Source organism: Zootoca vivipara, chromosome 4, assembly GCF_965207765.1.
Source record: "Zootoca vivipara chromosome 4, rZooViv2.hap1.1, whole genome shotgun sequence".
NCBI lineage: Eukaryota > Metazoa > Chordata > Lepidosauria > Squamata > Lacertidae > Zootoca > Zootoca vivipara.
Genome location: NC_142587.1, coordinates 63,658,948 through 63,684,160, shown reverse-complemented (window position 1 = coordinate 63,684,160; position 25,213 = coordinate 63,658,948). Strand labels below are relative to the sequence as shown.

The 25,213-nt window shown below is 43.9% G+C and overlaps 1 long non-coding RNA gene across 2 annotated transcripts in view; it reads left to right on the top strand.

The window, feature by feature from the left end:
* Positions 1-408: 408 nt before the first annotated feature.
* LOC148685969 (uncharacterized) overlaps positions 409-25,213 on the top strand; it is a 30,820-nt gene continuing 6,015 nt past the window's right edge. Inside the window, exons 1-3 of one of the 2 annotated variants that reach the window (XR_015949851.1) lie at positions 409-547; positions 19,459-19,545; positions 20,736-22,186. This is a non-coding gene — a long non-coding RNA (uncharacterized LOC148685969). Of the gene's footprint in view, positions 548-19,458; positions 19,546-20,735; positions 22,187-25,213 lie in introns of those variants that run through there. The other variant, XR_015949852.1, reaches the window with a different exon arrangement.

Here is a 25,213-nt window from a genome sequence, read left to right as displayed (position 1 = left end):
TCTGACCAAGCCTCTTTCCTCCCAGACGGAAAATGGACATGTGCAGCTTTTTCCACAGCAGCAAAAGCTTTGCCTGTTGAATTTATGCCTGCCACACAGCTGTTAGAGCCACAGTGTCTATGCTGGATAACAGAGGGGGCGGATATAATCCCCTCCATGCCATAGATTTGTCAGTAACGTGGTACCATTATACTGGAGAGGCTGCTTCCTACAATACACCTGTAAGCATGTCTTGGGGTGGGGGTGGGGAGCTCTATGCCTGAACAGGCATGCCTGCCCTAAGTATTCCCCCTCCCTTCTTTGTTCCTGCTATACCTCCCTCCACACTCCCCCCGCACTGGCCAGGCTTCTTTCCAGGATGCTCGGTTTTTGCTGAAGGTGCATGAGTTGTCTTCTTTGCTAATGCTGTGTATGTCAGCAGACTTGTCGAGGCTTGCCTGATTATGTTGGATCTGCATCCAGTATCAATAGCTCTTTTGATTCATGTAGCCTGAAGGATTAAACATGATGTAATCGCAATCTCTTCGACCCTGATGTACACAGCAAGGTAGGATGCAAATGGAAGGTGGACAGCATTTTCCTGGGCTGGGAGTCACTGATGGGAGCAGGAGGAAGTTCCGGTAAAAGCAGGGCAGGGCAGGGCAGGGTAGGAAAAGGGTAGGGCAAAACTCTCACCTGGAATGTGTGGGACATTGCCAGCCCAAAGCCTGCATCTTGTGAAATCCACACATAACTTGCTCCACTGCTTCTTTCTTATCTTTAAAATTACACTTGCACTTACATCGTTGCTTATGAGGAACCTTGCAGTTTTATTATTTCCTTTCTTAGGAACTGCCCAGAGAACAGTTTATAGATTTTAACCAGATTAGACCCATTGAAATTAATAGGCCTTGCCTAGTTATGGCCACTGATTTCAATGGGGCCACTCAAAGAAAAACTAAACTGAATGCTACCCTAAGTTAATAAACAACAACAACAACAACAAAAATCAGTGTTGGGGAGGACTTGGGTGAGTCCAGTTTGAATTCTGACTTAGCCATAAAGCTCACTGGGTGATCTTGGCGCCATCCTGCCCATCCTCCAAAGTTTCAGGGTTTGGAGTCAAACATGGGTGCTGGTTTTTGTTTTTTAAATCTTCACAACTATCCTGTAAAGTGGCGTAGACAAGAAAGAGGTTGGATAGCTACCCTACGGCTTATTTTATGGGTATGTCTTATTTTCGGAGAAACAGGGTATCTGTTGGGGATACTTTAGTTGCGATTCCTGCATTGCAGGGGATTTAACTAAATGATTGTTGGTGTCCCTTCCAACTCTACAATTCTGAGAGAGAGGGGGGGGGAAGAAAGGAAGGAAGGAAGGAAGGAAGGAAGGAAGGAAGAATATAATAATAATAATAATAATAATAATAATAATAATAATAATAATAATATATTTATTACTTATACCCAGCCCATTTGGCTGGGTTTCCCCAGACACTCTGGGCGGCTTCCAACAAAATATTAAAATATTTTATAGGAAGAAAGAGAGAGTGACTGGGTGGGGGATTGGGGGGAGGGGGCAGGATAGGTCATGGGTTGGGACAGGGTGGGCCCAATCACAGAGATGAGCCAGGGTGGGGGGGGAGGAGGGGGCAGGATAGGTAATGGGTCAGAACAGGGTGGGTGGAGTACAGGGATGCACCTGTGTAAACATAATACACGTAAAACAGGGGTACTCTGAAGGTGAGGGGAGTCTGAAGGGGGACTCTGAGGCTCCATTTAACAGACTGAGCCACAGCAACGTGTGGCAGGGCCAGCTAGTTGTGAATAGATATTAAGGAAAACGCTATGCACACGACGCAAAATGTAAAAAAAGAAAAGAAACCCAGGGAATTGTGTGGATCTCCACACCCACCCACTCTCCAGTTACCAATGAGTGGTTTAGAAGGAAACTGGTGAGAAAAGCCAGTTGCAACTTCTCCCTAAGGAGGAGGAAGCAGACATTTGTGACAAAATATATTATTGGTGTTGTAACTCTAATATCCTTTTCTCACCTCCTGTGTACTTTCAGGAGTAGGCAGGGATTGGCATCCAATGACATCATGAGCTATTTTTCAGAGCTTCCTGGTTTGTATGAAGTGCAGGACTCTTAAGAATCTTCTAGCTCCTGACCAAACCAGAGCTTAGCAACTTCATGAGGCGCCATGAAAACTGGCAGCTGTGATGTGCTGAATTCATTAGACTGTCTTCCTTGCGCTGACTCAATGTGTTGTTACAAACCTACTGCAATATTCATTTTAAAAAATGTATTCCTGAGAGAAAAAAGGACCATCAAATCCTGGCAAACCATATTCAGCAGTTTTAGTTTCCAAACTAAATGCTGGGATCCAAGGCGCTTCCTGAAGGGTGTTTATTGTGGTATGGATGCTCCCATGAATAATTTTTGTCACAGTGCCTACATAATGTTGTTGGCACCAAAATGCCAGCCCATGTCCCCCAGCCACCTTAATCCAGATCTACCCTTTCTGGGGGAAATTACATACATTTAAAAAACCCCAGAAACTCACTGTTGTGAACGACCCACTTGTGATATGCGAACCACCCATTTACAGTATGGGTTGCCCCTGTTTGGAAGCTCACTGAGTGTGCACATTTTATACAATAAATCAAGACAAGGTGGTTGGGGAATATCTAACCTCCAACGCTATTTGGATACTTTCTAAATAAGGCAACATCTCCCATTTTTGCTGAAGGACTGTGGTAAGGCATGGGTCAGCACAGGAACCTTGTCTCACACATTTAGAAGTCATGGCGCCTGTTATGTACTGAGCTGAATCCTAGAACAATAGGATTCAGAATCAGCGGGAGCTACCCAATCCAACTCCAGGTGGAAGTGAATCCTCAACCTGATTGGCCTGCTGGGGCAGCCAATCAGGCGGCTGGCAGAAGTGAATCTGCTACCTGATTGGCCTGTAGGAGCAGCCAATCAGGCTTCAGGCAGAAGTCAATCCACAATATAATTGGCCCACAGGTGTAGCCCTGAAGTAGCCAATCACGCAAGGCCCATTGTGTAAATAATGTATATAAGCAGATGGTTTGGGGAAAAGAGTCATTCGTCTTCTCTTCTCCTCCTTGATGACTATGAGCTGAATAAAGAGCATGAAATTCACTCTTGACTCCGAGTATATTTCAGCGCCCTTGTTTCAGGCTCTTGAAAGGCAGAAGCCAGACGGAAACCCTTATTTTTATTTCTGGCATTTACATAAAAAATGTGAAAACAATGGCAATGGAAACTATTGCCTGGTTTGTCTGTTGTTCCCATTTCTGTATTTTTTCTAGTCAGAACAAGGGCAAATGCATTTGATTTGGAAACCAAAAAGCCTTTATTGTAATGAGACTTTGATATTAAGACAAAGAAATCTTGGCAGATTTTTGGAGAGATAATATTGGGTTGGTTGCAATTCCACCAGGCCTGCTTTTTTATGCATAAGCAGCAACCAACACCTGGTGACTTTCTGAGTCATTGGTATTCAAAGCTGGAAAATGTTGTGACTATCTAAGACAGGCATCCCCAAACTTCAGCCCTCCAGATGTTTTGGACTACAATTCCCGTCTTCCCCAACCACTGGTCCTGTTAGCTTGGGATCATGGGAGTTGTAGGCCAAACCATCTAGAGGGCCGCAGTTTGGGGATGCTTGATCTAAGATATACATTATTAGAGTTCAGTACTGTAAGTTTCATGGGACAAATATCCCAATGGGAGCAGGAACAATATTAGGGAGAACTCTATGAAACTTTAGCATAAAAGTGCTTTTATAGACAAGCTAGATTGGCCTGAGTGACAACACGGGGTCGAAATCTTCGTTGGAGAGTTTGTGTCTGGAAAGGTACTCATACATATGTGGTGGAGCTGCCCCCAGTAGAAGCATTTTGGGAGGTAGTCTTGAATTAATGAGCCTACCATCATGGTGAAGGATCTGACACTGAATTTATTTTGTATTTTCAAGGGGTCATCTGTAGATATTGGGCTTGTCCACACCAGAATTCAGTGTGTGTTTGCAGCTGTTTGCATTCCCATTTATTTGGCTAGTCCATGTGATGCTACTCTCCAACAATACCAGTCTCGATGCCTTTCCCCTGTATAAAGGCGTCCCCTCACTTACATGGGGGTTCCGTTCTGGGCTCCCTCTTGCATAAGGGAAATCGTGTAAAGTGGGGAGCACCCTCTAAAAAGCCTCTATATGCCTATTCCCCCCTGCCCTCCAGCTCTCTCTCTCTCGCTGTCTCTCCACACAATTCTCTCTTCAACCAGAGTTGAAGCTCTGAGGCTGGCTGGAGGACGCACAGGAGAGTGGCTGCTGCTGCTGCTGCTGCTGCTGCTGCTGCTGCTGCTGCTGCTGCTGCTGCTGCTGCTGCTGCACTACTCCCCACATCAGCAGTTCCACGGGGAAGCCAAGCAGCCTAAACAAAGCCCCGCTATGTCTCAGGTCTCTTTGGGGCTTCCTCTGCCCTCACTAGCGTCCTCTTCAGGCTCCAGAGAGTCTCCTTGCAACAAGGACTCTCCAGCACTCTCCTGCCATTTGCAGGTTTGAACTGAATTATTTATTTATTTCCCGGCATGACACGTATATATGGTTGCACTTGAGTAGCACGCGTGCATGCATGGCGTGATGCCTGTATACGGGCTTACCTGAAACGGGGAAAACCTGATAAGTTGGGGGAGATTAGGTTCCAAACCACCTCATTCTGACTCATGAACTATTTGTTTCAGTGCTTTGGGGTAGGTGGCTCAATTGTCACTTTCTGCTATTCCCCTTTCCATGCCCACTGCATCCTCAATGCTTTCATTTCTTTTCCAGCTGTGCTTGTTAACTCTTTCTGATGTGTTCTTTCTGGTTCTGCTTCCCCCCACCAATTGATCCATCAGATTTGCACAAAACCAGAAAATGCACAAGCAAATTTACAATTGCCTGAGTGTGTGCTGTTGCATACTTCATGGGCACAGATATTTTTTTTAAAAAAATAAAAAAAATAAGGTGAAAGTGCAGAAATCTGCATGCATGCTCTGTTGGTACAGAATCAACAAATCAGAAGGCAGAGGCAAACACAAAATGGCTGCTGGTATGACCAGGAAAGATCGAAGTTGCACCTTCTCACATACAAACTGAAATATGTGCAGGTGTGGGCTACTCCAGTCTAATCTGAATGGCAGAGAAGTGGATTAACAGCTAAATCAGGGTGAAATGTGGACAAAGCCATTGCCTCTAAAGACCTGGTTCAATTTACACTGGTAGCTTCACAGCTCATTATCACATAACATTAAAAAGTGCTATTGGACTTATGTGCAATAATTGGTACCTCGGATTGTGGTTTGTGGAAGTTGTTGAGTGATAGTGAGTCACGTAGCTAGGAGCATAAATCGAGCCTGGTCTTTAGAGACAATATCTACATTTCCACTCCTTGCGGGTGGGGGGTGGGATCTGTCATTTGAGCATCTGTAGACTTGAAAACAGATTTTTCCAAGGACTGGCATGTTTATTTATTGATTTTCTATATTTGTATCAGTTTTTCTACATCACGCTCTCACAAAATATCAGGGTGATGCACAACAATATAAAACAAAGAGCACACACATTAAAAGCAGTAAAGAGCAATCATTAAAATGACTGGCAAGGCAAGAAAATTTTAAACAATTGTGTAGACCTGTCAGCATAAAAAAAAGCCTCCAAGAGACTGCAAGTCAAAAGCATGTTGTCAGAAGACAGATAAAGGTTGGCAGGGGGCTGTGGGGAAATGTATTTATAAAGGATGAACATAAATGAAGACCTTGAAGGCACGGAGAGTCCAGACGCTGGAGCCTTTTACAGTTGCTGCTTGAAAAGGGAGAAACTCTACAACTTGCATTTTTAATTAAGAAATACACTATAGCAGATTTTTCTGCACCAGATTCTGTACTTGTAGAATGTTCATAGCAGGAGAGCATCTTTTGTTTTACCAGGTTGAATGAATTCATTTCCCCCCCCCCATACACCCCAGTCCACTTTGCTAGCCTTAGTTTTCTTTCCCTCCAGTAAAATTATGCAGGCCTTGGACTCAGCTACATTGGCAAAGAAAAAGTGCTTTATAATATGCATTATAACACTGTGACACCAGATGGCGCTGTGAAGTTCCGTTTTTGCCAACCCGATTTCTCATACAAAGTTTACAATGTTTAACTGAAACACTTCTTTGATTTGTCTAGATCCAGCCCTTCATACCAAAACCTTTTATGTCATCACCATAGTATCACAAAATGCAGAACTTGGCTGTTCAAAAGATAAATATAAATGGAGGACACTGACACTGCCTGTTCCACTCAGCACTGAGGAGGCTGGAGTCCTTCTGAATCACTGGGGTCCCCCTTCTAGCATAAGTGGAATCCTTAAAAGATTAGATATTTTTGTACACCACCAAAATACAGGCTGTAAATGTGTATGGAGAAGTGTCACAGTAGAGTTTTCTGCAGTAAGCATATATGGTTGGATTCAAATTATGGCCTCATCCGCCCTATGGGTGCCATTCAACTAGGTTTTTAATCAGAGCAAACACACTGACATTAATGAACATGACTAAGTTAAGCCCATAATTTCAATAGGTCTAGTCTAGGTGAAACTTAGTTGAATACCACCCAAAATATTTGAATACTACCCAATTTAAAGCAGTAGTATACCAGTTCGAAAGCACGTCAAAGTGCAAGTAGGTAAATAGATACCGCTCCGGCAGGAAGGTAAACAGCGTTTCCGTTCGCTGCTCTGGTTCACCAGAAGCGGCTTTGTCATGCTGGCCACATGACCTGGAAGCTGTATGCCTGCTCCCTTGGCCAATAGAGTGAGATGAGCGCCGCAACCCCAGAGTCGGTCATGACTGGACCTAATGGTCAGGGGTCCCTTTACCTTTACCTTTAAACCACTTTAAGCAATTATGGTGGCTTCCCACAACGAAACATGGGAAGTATAGTTAGTTTCCCTTCACAGAATAACAAATTCCTGAGTTCCCTAAGAAGAGGGATTCGTTGTTAATGTCATGGGCCAGGAGTCAGCTTTGCCTGAAGGGGGAGAAGGCAGAGTGACTCTACCAGCAGCTGATCAGCCTTCAAGGAGACAGAGTAGAAGGCCCTGATGAGAACCAGCTGGCTTCAGCTTTCTTATGCAGAGCTTCCAGCAGCAGTCAGGTGCTGGAAATAACGCTTGCTGCTTGCTGCTCGTCTTGACCCCAGGATCTTCGATTTCTAAATTCCTGGACCATCTGACCATGAGGATTGCTGTTTGCCTCACCCTAGGACTGGACCCAACTTTGGATGCTGTCTCTACCTCCAGGCAAGAACACCTCAGAGACCTGTCTGGTTGGCTGGTCTCCCACTCCACTGAGCTCTTTATGTTGTAGCTGAGCAATGAGACAAACAGCTCTCAGAATTGTAACTCTGTGGGGTGAGGGGCGGAATAGGAGCCCCTGACAACTCTCAGCACCCACAACAAATTGCAGTTCCCATAATTCTTTGGGGGGATGCCTTGATTGTTTAAAGTGGTATGATACTGCTTTAAGTAGATAGTGCAGATGTGGCCTCAGTTAGTCTCACTTCCTTTTTTGCTGTGCTTTCTAGGAAAAGGTATTGTATATCCACCTCTATATCTGAGTGGTGTTGTTGTTTTGCCCCACCGCTTTACCTGGGAAAACCTGTATTTTACTACTGAATTGGAAGAAATGGGAGTCCACAGAAACCCCAATTATTGTTTGCTCCAGTTCTCCATACAGGGGAAGATGCAAATGTTGAACTTTGGCCAGTATGATCTTAATCACATTTCTGGCTTGCTTGACCTGACTACAAAACTCTGTTTTGGAGGCAGGGAGTCCTTGGATCTTCACTCTCTGTCGATTGTAATCAATGTTCATACAATACCTATTGTCTTTATTTCTTCTGTTTCATCCAATTCCTCCACAGTTAGTGGCTGGCCTATTAAATTGCACCAGGGAGTCCTGTGGAGAAAAGTTGTCGTGCAAACCTTTTTATATGTCCTGCTGGATTTTCAATTAAAAGATGTGTATACTTTGTAGGCCTGGTGCCATTAGCGATATTCAGGATCCTGATTTCTCCATGCCACTGAAGTAGGGCATATTTGTTAGCACATTACTTTGGGCTTTTTCTCTTTAAACAAGGCCCCTTGGGTGGTATTCAACCACATTTTACTCAAAGTAGACCCACTGAAATTAATGACCTTAACTAACTTGGGTCCACTAATTTCAATGTGTATACTCTGAGCAAAACCTAGTTGTGTACCGTCCGTTGTCTTCACTGTACCTTATGCAAGCTGTAGGTTACCCACCCATGTGTTAAGTCTGGGCAGCTGAGATTCATCTTAGAGCTTTTAAGATATCTTGCACAAAGGACCATTGTAATGTAACTGCAAGCTTTCAAGGCTTGTTTGACCTTCTACACCAGTGTCAAACAATGAGTCGAGATAGCTAGAAGTGGTTATTTATTTTATGCTATGACTATCTTGATGTATGTTGGTAAATAAACCTGTTTTGATAAGTTGCACATGTTTTGCCCTTGGGCATTAACGAGGCAGCTGCCTTTGGAAACGGACTGCTTTAATTACTTGGTTTCCTGTGTTTTAAAAGATCCTTCTGTTCATTGGCGTCCAGAACCCAGGCAGATAGACAGGCCTAACCATTGTTTTTCCCATAGCTTGGAGCAGGGGTAGGCAACCTAAGGCCTGGGGGCCGGAGGCGGCCCAATCGCCTTCTCAATCTGGCCTGCGGACGGTCTGGGAATCAGCGTGTTTTTACACGAGTAGAATGTGTCCTTTTATTTAAAATGCATCTCTGGGTTATTTGTGGGGCATAGGAATTCGTTCATCCCCCCCCCAAATAGTCCGGCCCTATATTTTTCAAAATATAGTCTGGTCTGAGGGACGGTGGACCGTCCCACGGCTGAAAAAGGTTGCTGACCCTGGCTTGGAGGGTGGTAGCTATGCCCTGGTGATGGCTGCTGATATTAGTTCTTGCTTTCTTATATGGGCTCATGAATGACCTTGAGCTCACACGCTCACTCCTAGCCTTCCTTCTTTCCCAGCCAAGGCCTGATTCTCTCCCACTCTTCCTTTCAGAAGCAAATCTTTGCTTGCTGTTATATCTGAGCTAGGCAAATTATGGTCGGCACAAACCATAGGTGACCGCAGTTCCAAATTGAAAACCCTAGTTTGATGAAGGCTTCCGGTATTCATTTGTAGACAGGCAGTGATGTGTGTAAAACAGGGATGGCTAACCTTTTTCAGCTCGAAGAAAAGGCCAGAGAGGCTGGAGCAACCACTGAAAATCACTTCTAGGGGTGGGTGGGGTACATGCGGCCCAAGGGCCAGCAACTCCTGGTACAAGACATAGTTTGGAAATAATCACAGACTCTACTTTTGCCACAAACAGGATGTCGGGGAGGGTGCAAGAGGAGGGAGGAGAGGGAAGAAGGAGCATGCAAGCCCCAAACCCAATCATGTAACATTAAAAGCATGGTTTGCCATTAAAATCCTACTAGGGTGTTCATAATAATAATAATAATAATAATAATAATAATAATAATAATAATAATAATAATAAATTTATTATTTATACCCCACCCATCCGGCCGGGTTCCCCCAGCCACTCTGGGTGGCTTCCAACAAAATACTAAAATACAGAAATCCATCAAACATTAAAAGCTTCCCTAAACAGGGCTTTTATCAAACATGCATTATCAAATGCATGAAGGGGCCACTGGGAAATCACAGGGTTAGGCCCATTCATTTGACCTTCCTGCACACACCAGCAGTATCTCGCAGCTGATGTGTGATTGGCTGAGTGTGAAAGTAGCTACTTCAAGACCTTGGGAATAGAAACCTTGACTAATCAAAGTTTCCATCCCCAAATTGCAAACCCTAGAGCATAGGAGGCAGCCTGATTCAAACTAAGCTGCATCGTGCATTGCCTGGGGTTTGTGGCCAGTGTGCATGGTGTCATCTAGGGAACTGGGCTGCCCCCTCATTCATTTGGTACCACAACATATTAAAAAGGGCTTATGTCAGACTTGAATCTTAGACTCTGGGTGGACTTTCTCAAAGTAACTCTTTCTCAAAGTAACTATCTTGCAGATTTTTAAAGGTGGCTAATCCATAGCACCACCCCAAATGCCCAAAGTCACTCTTGTTTCCACATAGCTTCCTATTTATGTGTATTACTATAAATAAGAATGTATTTATGCATGGGCGTACCCAGCACGGGGCAGGGGGGCAGGGCCGGCGCAGCCGTGGGCGAGAGCGGCGCTGCCGACAGGCAGAGGCGGAGGCAGAGCACAGCTCGGCAGAGCGCGAGTTCGGCGTTCCTGCCCACTGCGTCGCGCCCTCCCTCCAGCTCCCCGTCGCTCCCTCCGGCAAGGCCAAGCGTGGCGGGGAACCAGAGAGCGCAACGGGAAGCTGGAGGACGCGGCGGGTGGGAACGCCGAACTCGCGCTCTGCCCACCAGCCCCGCCGGCAGTGCCGCTCTTGCCCATGGCTGCGCGCTCCGCTGGGGTCCTGGCCATAGTGCACCGGGGGCAACCCGGTGGGCCAGAGCGGGCGCCCTGGCTGCTTGCTGTCAGTGGAGCCCCGGCGCCTCCGACTGCAAAAGCTTCACGGCGCCTAGGTGAGACTGGAGTCAGTTTCACCTGGGCTCCATAGCCCCACCCACGTTCCCACTTTGTGGCCCCTCCCCTCCTGTGCCTTGGCCCCACCCCTTGCCCCCAGTTTTGATCCTGGGTACGCCCCTGTATTTATGCTCCGCATAGCTCAGTTGGTTTGAGCGTGGTACTGATAATACTAAGGTTGCAGGTTCAATTCCCGTATGGGACAGCTGCATATTCCTGCATTGCAGGGGGTTGGACTAGATGATCCTCGGGGGTCTCTTCCAATTCGATGAGTCAACCCAGCCAACACTGAAAATCCAAAGTAACGTATTTGGGGCTTGTCGCTGATTTTCATTTTCACCATTGGTTACTAGGGTTCCAGTTATTGCAAGTTTAAATTTAATGCTCAGCTGTGACAGAGTTGGGGCTAAGGGTGGGGACATCATGGCTAACTTTACCCCAACACCAGCCCTCTCTTCTCCATTTTGCACTCTGGTGGAGGGAGCGGATCCCAAGAGGATTACACTTCTGCAGCCTCCAGGTGCCCCTCCCCCTGAGAAATGGTAGCTTGCCCCCAGAGGCCTCTGCAGTGGGAGTTGCACCTGAAGGAAGATGCAGCATGTGGCCCTGGCTGATTTACCTTCTGCCAGCAGGTACTTCCTCCACTAGGAAATGGGATACTTGCTCAGGGTCTCATTACAATGGTGGGTTCTCTGCCAGTCTCACCTTGGTGAGTGTCTGACCTTGTTGATCCTTGACACTAGTCTTGCCAGGAGAGTAACTTAAGAGGAAAGCATTCATCCCCACCAATTTTGGAATTCTCGTAGAAGGGATTTTCTACATGGCCAAATTAAGAGAGGATTTTCCTGCAAGGGGAAGAGCCCGGACTGGCAAGGAAAAGAAAGGCCATCACCAAAGCAAAAATTATCATAGTTTTTGTTGTGAATATGGAATATAAAGCTCTTAGGCTGTTGGCACCAACCTAATTTTGCAGTCAGCCAAGAGCGCTGCACCCAAGTACTAAGCTGTTGAGTGATGCTGTTAAATATCAATGCTTCAGCTGTGGGTTGTTTCTTGTGATTTTGCTTTTACTCAATGGCTCTCCTGGGGCTTCTCCATGATGTCTAGAATGATGCGTCTTAACAAGAGCTAGCAGAGGATAAGGACATCTCTGGAGAGGACATCAGTGAAGTGATGTGTTTTAGAAAATACCCATCAAAATTTAGCGAGACTGAATTTAAGCTGATCAAATGCATTTTGCAGTCCAAATGACACTTCTAATTTTGTAATATTTTTTTTTCAATGTTCACTTTTGTCCAGTATAGGATAAAGATAAGCAACAACTTATCCATATTTGATTCTCTCCTTCTTGGGTTGCTGTGGGGCCTTCTGTGTTGTGACACCCAGAGTCCAGCAGTATTCAGGGGTCCTCCACTAGACCCAAGGAACTGATGGATTCTTACACTACCTTGCCTTTTTAGTGATGCAGGGAGCACATCAGAAAGACCTCCCATCTTCAGGCCAAAGGATGGGGCCTTTTAGAGTTCTTTGTGCCCTGACAAAGGGAGATGGATGGAGCATAGAACAGGTGAACTGGCGACAAAAGCCTCAATTTACACCCACCCTTTGTTGGTGGGTCGTAACTGCACCATACATTTAAAGCACATGGCCTTCCCCAAAGAATCCTGGGTACTTTTGTTTACCCCACACAGAGCACCCTCAACTACTGTTCCTAGGATTCTTTGGGGGAAGCCACTTGCATTAAATGTATGGAATTGGTGTAACCTTGCTCTCTGGGAGCTCTCCTTGGTGCTGCGATAACCAGCCTGCTTCGCTCCATGAGCTCCTGCTCAAGGCCAGAATAGGACCCAGCACATGCGGTTGGATTCCAGTTTCCATCAGTCTCAGTTGGCATGACCAGTTATTAGCTATGATGGCAGTTATAGCCCAATAGCATCTACCTTTCTTGTGATATTGCTGCAAGATTTCTCTAGGCCAAGGTATCTCTGAATCTTTTTCAGCCCAAGGATTCCCTAAGTCACATGCCTTATCCCAGCTGAAGCACATATTGGGCAAAAGCAGTTAATGGGGGGCATGTAGCAGATCACACCATACATTGAATTTGCCAGACATATCCGGGATGCGTCAGAAATAGCGTCCAGACAGAATTTCCAAAAATCGGTAAAAATGACCGGGAAAACCCTGTCGTATGGCAACCCATGTCAGAAGTGTTGAATTTTTGTGTGTGAATTTAGGGGGGGGCAGCTTTTAAAAAAAGCTATAGCAACCCTACAGCACATTTGAAGTACATTCTTTCCTTCAAAGAATTCTGGGCACTGTAGTTTGTTAGGGATTGCTGGGAAGCTATAGTTCCCAGAATTCTTTGAGGGAAATAATGTGCTTCAATTTTGCTTTAAAGTTATAGTGTGTATGCAGCCTTAGTATGGAAGGTTCCTATGTCGTCACCAGTTTCCTCTGTGGAGGTTTTCCCACACAGTAGCATAGATATGTGTGGCAAGGCACTGGCCTGCATAATAGCAGCTGTGAAGAGGCCAGGTTATGGGTAGCAACAGGACCACCTGCGTAGTAGCAGGAATGGATCTTGAGTGAGGATCTATCAGTGGCTAATAGAGAGACAGATGGCAAGATCCCTAGCAAGGTAAAGCCATCAAGATCATAATGTGTGTAAAAGCAACAGGAGTGGTCAAAGAGCATGTCATTTATGGCTTTAAACACTAATGTGAACATCTTGAATTGGGCCTAGAAACAAACTGGCATATCTACTCTTAACTTGCAGAGATTTGTTTCCATTTTGGTAAATAATAAAACATACGAGTTAGATTTCCAGAAGAGCCCAGAGGTCACAGATTCTCAATTTTTGTTCTTAAATTACACCCAGAAGACCAGCAAGCCTTTCCAACACAAGTGAGTCCTCTTTTTATTCTCTGGGTGGTTTCCTTGGAAGAATTCTCAAGATGGCCAGTGGATTGCCTCTCAGTTGCCAATCAATAAGAAATGATTTACTTGCTCTATTTTGCCTTTTCACACTACAGAGCTTCCAGCAAGCCACACTGGGCATAATGGAATATCAGAAACAGACCACTCCTGTGGCTTGTGAGTCACCCCAAGCTATTAGCAATCACTACAGATTGACCTTTTAACAGGCTTTCTTATCTCCTTGCATTTGGCAATTTGCTGCTGCCTTGTCAAGGGGTCCTGCTCCAATTCATTCCATTCCAAGACTTCCAGCCACATCCAAGAAGACAATAGCTAAAAGCTTCTATGGATGCAGATTCTCAGCCCCTCAGGCTCACTTAACCAAAGAGCTGAGTGCATAAATAAAATATTGCATTCATGGAAAAAAGATGTAGCCCTTAACTTCTCCTCTGCAAAGGCCTTTGCCTTCCAGGGTTCTCTCCTTGGGAGTCTGTGGCTTCATTGTGTGTGAGCCAGAACAAAGCCAGATGTTTAGCAATTGAAGTGGAGTGGTTAATGCAGTGTGGGTGAATGTGGGCCGGAGTCCATCATTTGCTTTCTATTAATCTATTGTTTGATATGGAAGGGACGTCAATGTCACTGATAGACTTGGATCAGAAGTGCTCCTGGAAGACAAAGATGTTAAAAGAGGGTCTTGCTTCTCCCTTAGCCACAGCTTTGGATTTGTGGCTCTCTCTCTCTCCTTGTTGCTGCTTTGATTGTAGGTCACATCACTACAAAACTCCAAACTCTGGCTTTGTCTGTTGAGGTGGGGACACCCATTTGCCATCTCACACTGATCCCCTTAATCTCCCTTAATCACCCAGGGTATCACTTCACCAGGAGGCTAGCCTGGCTATTCCAAGAATTAGATGCCTTGATTAAATTCTAACACTCACTGGATCCAGGGATTGGGGAGTCTGGCACACAGCTTAACACTCAAAACTCATAACACTATGAAAGCTCACTTCTTGCACTGTTCCATAAAGAGGGTCAGAATCCTTGGGAGGCAATTGAAATGTTCAATGAAACATCCTGCCTTCTGTTTGCATGATTTTGGCACTGATTCTAGTGTTTGTGCCAAGCATCACACAGGGGGCTTATTGGAGTGAAGCAGACATTTCTTTCCCTTGAAAAAATGTACCGCATCAAAGTTGCAGTCCTGTACATGCTAACTGGGAAGAACTCCTATGAAACAGAGAGAAACTTATGATGCCTATAATTGTGCAGCACAGCTTGGGGTAATAGATGTTAGTAAGGTCCACTGAGTCAGATCATGGACTTGATCTGATCCCTAATTTACCCTTCCGGTCCTTGGGAGACTAGTAGGGAGGCTGAATTAATGTGGGGTGCCCTCTTGGAAAGAAGGCCTATATTTCTGTCCACCCTCCTTTCCCTGTGCTTCATAGGGTGAAAGGAATCTGGATCAATGTGGTTCAGATGGCAACCAGAGCATGTGGGAAGGAACATATGGAATAAAGTGGTATTTTGTCTGCCCCCCCCCAAATAACTGGATCTCCTCAAGACTGTAATAATGGCAGTGTTGGGCATGCTGCAGAGAATGTTTACGAGGTTGCAATTCTGTCATTCTCTTGGCTCCCTGGGCCAAAGCTGCTTAATTTCTTGCTCTGTTCAAGTCTGATTAGGGATTTGCTGTAATTCTGGGTTGCTTAAGTGATGGATAACTAATCTGCAGGGCAATCCTGTACATGTCTATGCAGAGGTAAGCTGCCTTGAGTTCCATAGGACTTATTCCCACCAGCAGAGCAGCTATTTTAGACTTGCTGGCCTTGCAGGGGACTCTTTCAGGGGTCAGCAAACTTTTTCAGCAGGGGGCCGGTCCATGGTCCCTCAGACCTTGTGGGGGGCTGGACTATATTTTGGAAAAAAATTATGAACGAATTCCTATGCCCCACAAATAACCCAGAGATGCATTTTAAATAGGACACATTCTACTCATGTAAAAACACCAGGCAGGCCCCACAAATAACCCAGAGATCCATTTTAAATAAAAGGACACATTCTACTCATGTAAAAACATGCTGATTCCTGGACCGTCCGTGGGCCGGATTTAGAAGGCGATTGGGCCGCATCCGGCCCCCGGGTCTTAGTTTGGGGACCCCTGCTTTAGATTGTCAAGGCGACTGCTTCCCTTCCTTTGAAATGTGGCAAGTCAACCCTGCTGCATTTGGACGTCGTCCTGCTAACTCTGCCGAGTGTAGCCCTGAATGTCCATTCCCTTGATGGCACCTCTGACTCCCAGGCACACATGTAAAGGACTACAGCCTAATAATTAGACTTGGCCCTTAGGGATAAACACTGAGTTGAGAGGAAATTCTAGAGCTGGGTGGGACATAGGGCAGTAGTGGCTGGTGTAGTGGGGCAGAGCGGCTTATCCATCACGGCAGATTAACTGGATGGGCGTGGCAGGGGTGGTGGTGAGTCTGCAATGCACATTATCCATTCCTTACTGAAGCAAGCCAGAATTGCAACAAAAACCTAAGCAGCTCTGTGGCTCGGCCCTACTACGCCAGCCACTACTGGCATAGGTGGGCTTAGAACCGAGATTGTCTGCTGCAAAAGAAAAGAGAGTGGAAATAATGCTGGGACTGAGTGGATTAAAAATCAAAACGTCAGTAAATATGCAAGGAGTTCAGGAGTTTGGGGTCATCTGGGCTATCATAGGGAAGAAGGTCTGTTATATGGAGGGAGAGATCTCTTCAAGACCTGGGGTAGGGCAAGCCAAACAAAACTATATTTGCATAAATAAATAAAAAGAATTCCCCCTTGCTACCTTTCACAGTATTAGGGATGTATTAATCCAAATGCTCCGGATTAATTCTATTTTGGGTAAATGCACGCCCTGTATCTAAATACACTTTTCCTGACGATCCTTCAGTGGAAAGAAGCATTAAAGAATGCAGTTAATCAGTTCCAGGATATTATTAATGTGAGAGTGAAGATGATATGCACACACATGTTTGCAGAGAAGGAGAGATAAGGAAGAGGCAAAGCAGCCTGGGAAAACCTACAAGGCATTTTCCCATAACCTTGTTCTTTTCCTCTCATCTTATGGTTTCTTTTTCCACCAGCTTCCTTCCATATCTCCCACCTCTTTGCAGCCAAGCAAGAGTAAGAAAGGAGCTTGGAACTTGACTTTCCACTCAAGTTGGGATTTTTAAAGCACATCTTCAGGGCTTCCATCCTACCACATTCTCCACATGTCAACACTCTTCTTTCGTGATCTAGAATGAAGATAGGCTGACCTGCCATGCCTAACTGTATGCTCTAAAATGTGTCCAAATGTGTCTCATCTTTAATCATAATTTCTCATTACGTCTAAACTGGAAAGCCTTAGTTTTCAGCTTTGGAGCACACTGGGATCTTAAACCACAGGTTTAAGTTAAAGATCCTGGCTAGATTCGAATAAATATATGTTGTATTTGTTTGTTTGTTTAGGTGGGGGTAGGTGGGAAGAGACAAATTAGACAGATTCATGGACGAAAAGGTTATACCTGACTAGTAATCTGCTTCCACTGCTGAAGGCAGTATGCCGATGAAGAACAGTTACTGGGAATCAGAAGTTGGAAGCTTGTGGCCGCTGTGAGAACAGAATGCAGGACTAAATGGACCTTTGATCAGATTCTCCTTTTGTTGATCTGTTCTTAGGAAAGCAAACTGGGGTTCTTGCATTCCATATTACTGAGCTTCCCCCCCCCCATCTTTCTCCTGACCTCCTCCTCAATGCAGGCTATGATGTCTGTAAAATACATGAAATACCACTAGTTTATGAAACCAAAGTGCTCCCAACAGAATATTAAAACACGATAAAACATCAAACATTAAAAACTTCCCTAAACAGGGTTGCCTTCAGATGTCTTCTAAGTGTCAGATGATGTTTGTTTGCTTGACATCTGATGGGAGGGCGTTCCACAGGCCCTCGAAGCTGGAACTCAGTGTCTGGGCTGAACAATGGAGGTGGAGATGCTCCTTCAAGTATACTGGGCCGAGGTCGTTTAGGGCTTTAAAGGTCAGCACCAACACTTTGAATTGTGCTCGGAAACATACTGGGAGCCAATGTCTTTCAGGACCGGTGTTATATGGTCTCGGCGGCCACTCCCAGTTACCTGTCCAGCTGCCTCATTCTGGATTAGTTGTAGTTTCCGGGTCACCTTCAAAGGTAGCCCCACGTAGAGCGCATTGCAGTAGTCCCAGTGGGAGATAGTCCTGAACCCAGCGTGCCCAGCATTTGCAGAACCCGCCGTCCATCTAAGAACCTTAGACCATCTAAGTCAACATTGCCTATACTGGTTGGCAGTGGCTTTCCAGGGTTTGGATGGGCCTTTCCAAGTCTTAGCTGGAGATGGAATCAGGGAATTTATGTATGCAGAAAGTGTGCTCTACCCCTGAGCTATGACCCTTTCTGGAGGTTTGGTTAGAAAACAATAAAACAAGAAAGAAGCTACAGTTTGAATATTCTACTGCAGTTGAAGTGCAAGTGAAGTGACTGGAGAAATGAGTAAAAATGAATCATCTGTGAAATAATGCTTTTATTAGGTTTCCTTCTCTTTCCTTAAAATAGATATGTATGCTGTTTGCATGTCCTTAAAACCTTTGCAGGGGATTTTCTGTGTTCTGCATAATGGTACTATTGTGAATAGCTATTAGCACTAGAGCTATGGATCATCTGAATTCATCGATACATTCAAAAGATGAATCTAATATTGTATTAACAACTGACTTTTTAAGCAGGGTTGTGCCTCTTGAGAAGATGCCAAAAATAAATTGTGAATATGCAATGATTATTTTGCAGTCTGCCCATCATTCAAAAATATTGTGGCAGCGTACTAAAAGAGAGCAAGACATAACTAGACAAGTATTAAACTCATTCCGAAACTGGTGGCAGAAAGTAGGAAAGGCAAAGCCCTGTGTGGTGTTGTTATTATTATTAATTGAATGTATATACCACCCTATACCCAGGTGTCTTAATGTAAATAAAGAATAAGATACTGGAAATCTGACACTTATGGGAGTTTATTTCCTCAAGGAAGTGGGTATAATTCTTTCTTTCTTTCTTTCTTTCTTTCTTTCTTTCTTTCTTTCTTTCTTTCTTTCTTTCTTTCTCTTTCTTTCTCTCTTTCTCTCTCTCCAGAGAGCGTTTTCAATGTGCTACATTCTGTACCGTAGTAACAGCCACATCCCGGCCTCTGCAGGCTGTCCCACAGGAGAGTTGTGTAATGGTTACTATTCTTGGCTGAAAGTGGCTGGCTCATGTCAAGGGGATTGTCTGTCAGTGAAGCAAGACAACATCCTGACGCGTGCTTACGTGTACTTATGCCTCTGCTTGTCAATAGAGACCCCTGCCTGTTCCAGCCATGGAGCTTGAAGTGGGAATTCATTTCTCATCTAATGAAACAAGGCTGTTTACTTGGCCCTGCTAGTCTCCTCAGGCTCCTACATTACCGCTTATGTCTGTTCTTCTCATTCTCACCATGGAAATCCAATACACACCTATCTGTCTCCTGAGATATGCACATGCTCTTTTACAAATATTGACAGACTCGGAGAGCTGTGGCAATAAAAGACTGAACCCGGGTGAACCCCCTCCCAACATAATACCCAAGTTCCCCAAATGGCGTGCTGCAGAGCAAGCAGAGGAACCATTTGCATCCATGGAAAATTAGTTTTTACTGCTGCTCTTGTTAATGAAAGCCATATCTGTTATGTTTAATTTTGCTTTCCTGAAGCTGTTTCTCAAAGTCTCTTGTTTCTCCATCTGTTGATGTGTAAGTCAATGAGCTGCTTTAATTTTCTCCCTTCCCCCTTTTTTTACAGTCAGTTATCCTGGGACCACGATCCTGTAATTCATTTCAACTTCCTTTTTTGAGCAAACATTCATGTACTTGCAGTGGGTGCAGAGAGGTAAGGAGGATGAATAATAACAGAGCTCTGGATTGTATTTTGTTAAGTGGGGCAACCATTTTTATTTTAAAAAAGTCAAATTCTTAATTTACTTTTTTTAAAGCGCACAATATTTTTTATTAAAAATAAGATATAAGAGAAAGAAACCACGACGGCTCACCTTATCAATAGAATAGTACATTAATCCTGATGTAAACACATATCTTAGTATAAGCAGTCTATTTGTCCAAATAGCTATCCAAATAAGAGGTAGGGTTGCCAGACTCAATAGAGGACAGGACATCTGTGCCTTTAATTGCCCTGCTCTCTTTTGAGTCTGGAAACCTTAAAGAGAAACCAGCAGACCCTTTGCTTGGAAATTAAAGGCACAGAAGTCCTGTCCTCTATTGAGTCTGGCAACCCTATAAAGAGTGACAATTGTAAGATAAATGTTCAAATGTAGAAAGGGCAATAAAATTTTCTGAGTATTGGAAATACTTCCAACCTTGAAGTATAATCTTCATTTAAATGTCAAAATATGATGCAATATTGCTTTTTCTTGTTATTGTTAGAGCAAACTGTTTGTTTTTATTATTATTTTCCTAGGGCTCTCAGTTTTACAAAAGAACGTTTAGTGATTTTTAGATATTTTGCACTGTTGCAATTCCCTGTCTTGCATTGTATGTTGGATTTATTCTAGCTGTTTTTTGGTTGAGATAATTTGTATAGTTCAGCCTTCCCCAACCTGAGGCCTTTCAAATCAACAGGGATGATGAGAGTTTTAGTGCAACAGCATCTGGAGGGAACACCAGGCTGGAGAAGGTCCTGGTATAATTTGTAGTTTTCACTTTTACTGTAAATTGTCCAGAAAACTTTTTGTTGTTGGATGGTGTATACATATTGTAAATAAGTATTTCTAGTAGCAGAATATCCACCACAAAACCTTATTTTTCCTGGCCAATTTAAATGCATCTACAATCAATAATCTACAGCTGGCAAGAGCTTTGATATCAAGGCAACCAGAGGAAAAACAATTATAATTGTGTTGTCCATCATCAGAGTTTGAAACTTGGGGTGTTTCAAGATAGTTCTCATCTAGATGTGCCTTCTCTGTACTACCATCTACCCCCAGTGACAGAATAAAGTCCTTCTTAAGTGTTCAACTCAGTTATGGAAAAGTTTTAACTGATTTAAATATTGCATTATTACAGGGTTGAAACATGCTCTGGGACCTTATGGCAAGGGGCAGGTAGGAAATATTATAAATGAATGAATGAATGAATGAATGAATGAATGCATGCATGCTATTGGGCAAAGTGAGATGACCACCCAAGCAACAGATGTTGGTGGGACAGTGTTGGTAGCCCTGTGATTTTTCTTCTAAGCCCTCTGGCCATTCTTGTCTGTTGAAGGACAGCACTTTCTATGCTGCACAATACGTTCTGACCATCCAAAACTGGCTCGGGTACAGCGGAAGACTGGCCCCGACTGGTGTCAAAGTGAAATTCAGCTGTGAGCCCAGTTGGCTTCTGTATGTGGAATGGGAGCCATCTTGTCCTTAACCTCAGGGAGCAAATACCTTGGTGAGGAGAAGCCAACAGACCTCACAGCGTCCCATGAATTGGATGCTCAGCAGATAGTTTTAACTTGTGTTTATTAAATCTTAATACTTTTTAAAAAAAGACTCTGTCCATTCACTTTTAATATTGACATACAACTTTATAAATAATATATCGATAATAACCTCTGTCATAGTTGGAAATACACCACACAAATATTTATTTTTGTATGTTTATTATTCACCACATAGAGAAGTTTCCATGTTTGTCAATAACCATGCCAAATCTATTCTTCATATATTCAATAAACAGAAACCAATGATTGTAAAATTCTTATGACTTTCGTCTTCCACACCACTTTTTAGTAATTTCAGGAGCTTATTTGCCAAATATTCCTTTATCGTAGATGGGGAACTGTTTCTCCATTTTTGTGCTACAAATAATTGTGCTGTATTTGTTAGATTTCATACTGACTCTTTCCCTTCCTCAAGGCTAATATACAGATAACCCAACAGAACAGTCATGGGGGTGGGGTCCACATCATGAGTTCTGGTAGATAAATCTACCAGTTTTCTCACAAAGGACTTTATAACTGGGCAGTTCTAGCAGATATCTAAATCTTCTCTGGAATATCTAAGATCCATTGGGGTATTCATTATAAAAACACACTCCCAGCCTTTCTAAAAAACAACAGCACATAAATTGAATTTCCCTAGCAATTGAGTATTTGCAGGCAATAAAATAATAGATTCCTCCTCTCTCTCTCTCTCTCTCTCTCTCTCTGTGTGTGTGTGTGTGTGTGAGAGAGAGAGAGAGAGAGAGAGAGAGAAAGAAAGAAAGAAAGAAAGAAAGAAAGAAAGAAAGAATATAGAATCAATGCCTTCCAATCAGAGAAGCCAAACAACATTATCTACCTGAGGAGACAGTTCATGTGGTGCTGATAGCTATTTACAGGAGAGCTCTGGAGGAAGAAAAAGAAAAGCAGAATTGTAGCGTCTTGAAGGTTAATTTATTCTGGCATAAGCTATCACAGGCTAGCATCGCATACTCCATCAAATGCAAATAAGTTTTGCAAATTAAGCCACATGTTAAAATTTCTTTTGTTGCTGTGTTAAGCAACTGCGAACCGCATCCATAGACACACAATCTGCTCACAGATAATTCAGGAATATGCCCTGTAAGTGATGCACAGTGTGAACACCTTAATTACTTCTAATGATATGCAACAACAATTAGACTATAAAGTTCTGTTCAATCAATTTGAATGAATCCCTTCTGTCAAGTGACAGATCCATTATTTGCCATTACAGTCAAGTTCAGAAATGGCCAGTGTTTCTTCCCTAATTAGCAATGTTGTTTTGTTTCCTTCTATCTCTACTGATATATCTCCACTGCCCACTTTTGCTTTTGAGGTTTGAATACGCCCTGAGATGATGGCTCCTTTTCATCATTATCTCCTATTAGGTCACTTTTATTCTGGACATCTGGACAGCTCTGCAGCTTCTTTCACAAAGTTTCATTTGTTAGCTTGGCAAGTTTTATGTGGTAGTAAAGGGATTTTACGCCACGCCCCAAATCATTTCAGATGTGCAGAACTGTGGCAATAAGCTCCCATTTTCAAAGAAGAGGGAGGGAGATTTGCCAACTGGTCAAAATACCTGCCTTTAATTGGTTTTGTGGAAGACAGTAAAGAGAAAACAAATGGAAAAAAGAGTTATTGGAAGGACTGGGAAGGAAGGGATTAATATCTGTAAAGAAGTAAGATAAAGACACTAGAAAATGGAAATATACTGAAAAAATATTTTGAATTACCAAGGAAGAAAGGAGGAAGAGATGCACGGCTGTGGTTTTTGGCAGCAGCCATGTGGCACGGATCTCCTGTAATATATAGCTCTGAGCTGGCCCTACCAATAGGAAGGATGAGGCAGTTGCCTCAGGCAGCAAATGCTGCAGGGAGGGAAATGGCACAAAGGTGTTAGAAGATGGAGCTGAGTGAGCCATGTATCGTGCTCAGTGTCCCCTAATTTAGTTTGCCACCTTCAGCTGTGCCATCCAATTCAACTGCAAGTCTAGTCATCTTCTGCAAGTGGAAGGGGGAGGGAATATTGTCTTGGACAGTTCACTGGTAGCTCTACTTCTGTTAGATCAGAAATAGGAAATCTCAGGCCCAGGGGACCAACGTGCTGTCATGGCTAAAAATTGGCCACTGTTTATTTAATGCTAAAAGAACTAAGTCAGGATGAGTCAGCGGCCTAGACTCATGCAACCTTTCACCTAATTGTACCTGTATATATAATAGAGTGGTCAATGTTAGTGTTGGTGTTGTGTGGGTTGGTTGGAGAAAGCTGGTAGTGTTGATGTGTGTACAGTTGGTTGGTCGTTTTGCAGATAAAGACTTTTAAGAATAAAAGCAGAAAATACTCTGCAAAGACACTCTTCTCATGGACTCTTTTATGCCGACAAGGGTCTGAGGAGACAAAGGAAGTCAGAACCCTTTGCTTTTTTCAAACACTGACATGTGCAACCCCTGTTTCTTTACCTGGCCCTCGGGGCTCTACCCAGGTAGCACACCTTCCTGAGCCGCATCCTTCACCAGTTATGCTTTGCACCCTGTGGGCTCCTGCCTGTCAGTTCAGGCTCAGTGGTTTCTCAGTCTCCAGCAGGAGGCTCAGGGTCCAACACCTTAGCTGGAGATTCCCATAGTCTCTGATTTGTGATGGCTGCTGCACTCTGAGGCCACTGGGACACATGATGTTCTACACCTGATGTCAGAGGCAGTATGCCCATGAATGCCATCTGCTAGGAATCACAAGCTTACGGGCTTCTCATAGGCTGGCCAATGTGAGAACAGGATGCTGGACTACATGGGAAGATGCAGATTGCCATATGACCGGAGAAGTGAAATAATGGTATGGGCAACTACCGGTAGCAGTAGCAACTCTGAGCTTGCAGTAATCCCATGAATGGCTCTGCCACTAACCTGTAAATGTGAGGTACATGCAAATGTGAGGGGCTTCTGTATTATATTAGAGAAAGCTCAGTTTTGAAGTGGATTAAGATTTCCACTTTAGCCTCCTCCCTTACTGTCGTCACCATCTCATTTCCAGCTGTTTGGAACTTGAATCAGCTTCCCTGGCCCAGTTTCTTTTTAGATGTGAAATCTTGAAAGCTTGAGCAAATATAAATCAGCCATTTTCCCCAAAGAGCCAAGGGAAAGTGAAATAAATATGTTTTGCCTTTCAATAATAATAATAATAATAATAATAATAATAATCCTGAATTTTCTTTTTAGCCTAGCCATAGCCAACCCAGCTGGAAATACATTACAATTTGGCAGATAAATAGACTTCACTGAAATGAATGCCTTTTTTCTGCTCTAGGAAAATCTATTTTGATCTGTCTGCATCTGGTTCTCTTTGCAACTGTACACTAAGCATGTACAGTACTTTTCCTTCTCTCACCATCTAAAACAGCTAAAGAAGGTTTAGTCACACATGTGCTTTAGGTTGCAAACCTTAAACTCATTTATCTGGGAGTAACTTTATCTTGTCCCACTGCTTTTCCCTGGGGGAAACTGCTCTTAAGTGCTCAATCAGAGCAAACGGCAATTCAGGTTTACTATGGATTAACTCTTGCTCCAGTTTAGCACCAAAGAACAGGTTTTTCCTGGGAAAGGAACAGCGCAAGTGGAAAATCGCTTGGACTAGAAACTGCAGATGTAGTTGAAAACTGCTCAGACTTGTGCTATCTAGGCATGGGGCAAATGGAAGTGTGAACAATTCCTTGAATCCAATGGGACATGCATCTGAGTAGACATATACAGGCTTGATTGCACCATTGGTTGGACCATTGGCCTCTGCTTTCATCATGCTTCATCTAAGATGAAACGTCAGGCCTGGAGGCTGGTGGGAGCAATCAGAAAGGCCTCCGCTGGGCATTTTGAGGAGATGGCAGGGCTGAGCTAGCCAGGAACCTCCAGGATCTCAAGCCAGCCTCACTGCTGGAATTGGCACGATCATCAGCCTGGATCAATCCCAATACTCCTGCTCCTCTTTCCACTGTGGTCAGTGTGAGCAACAGGTCTTTGATCAAGACAGCAACCTCACCCCTCTGCAAAGCCCCACTGGGGT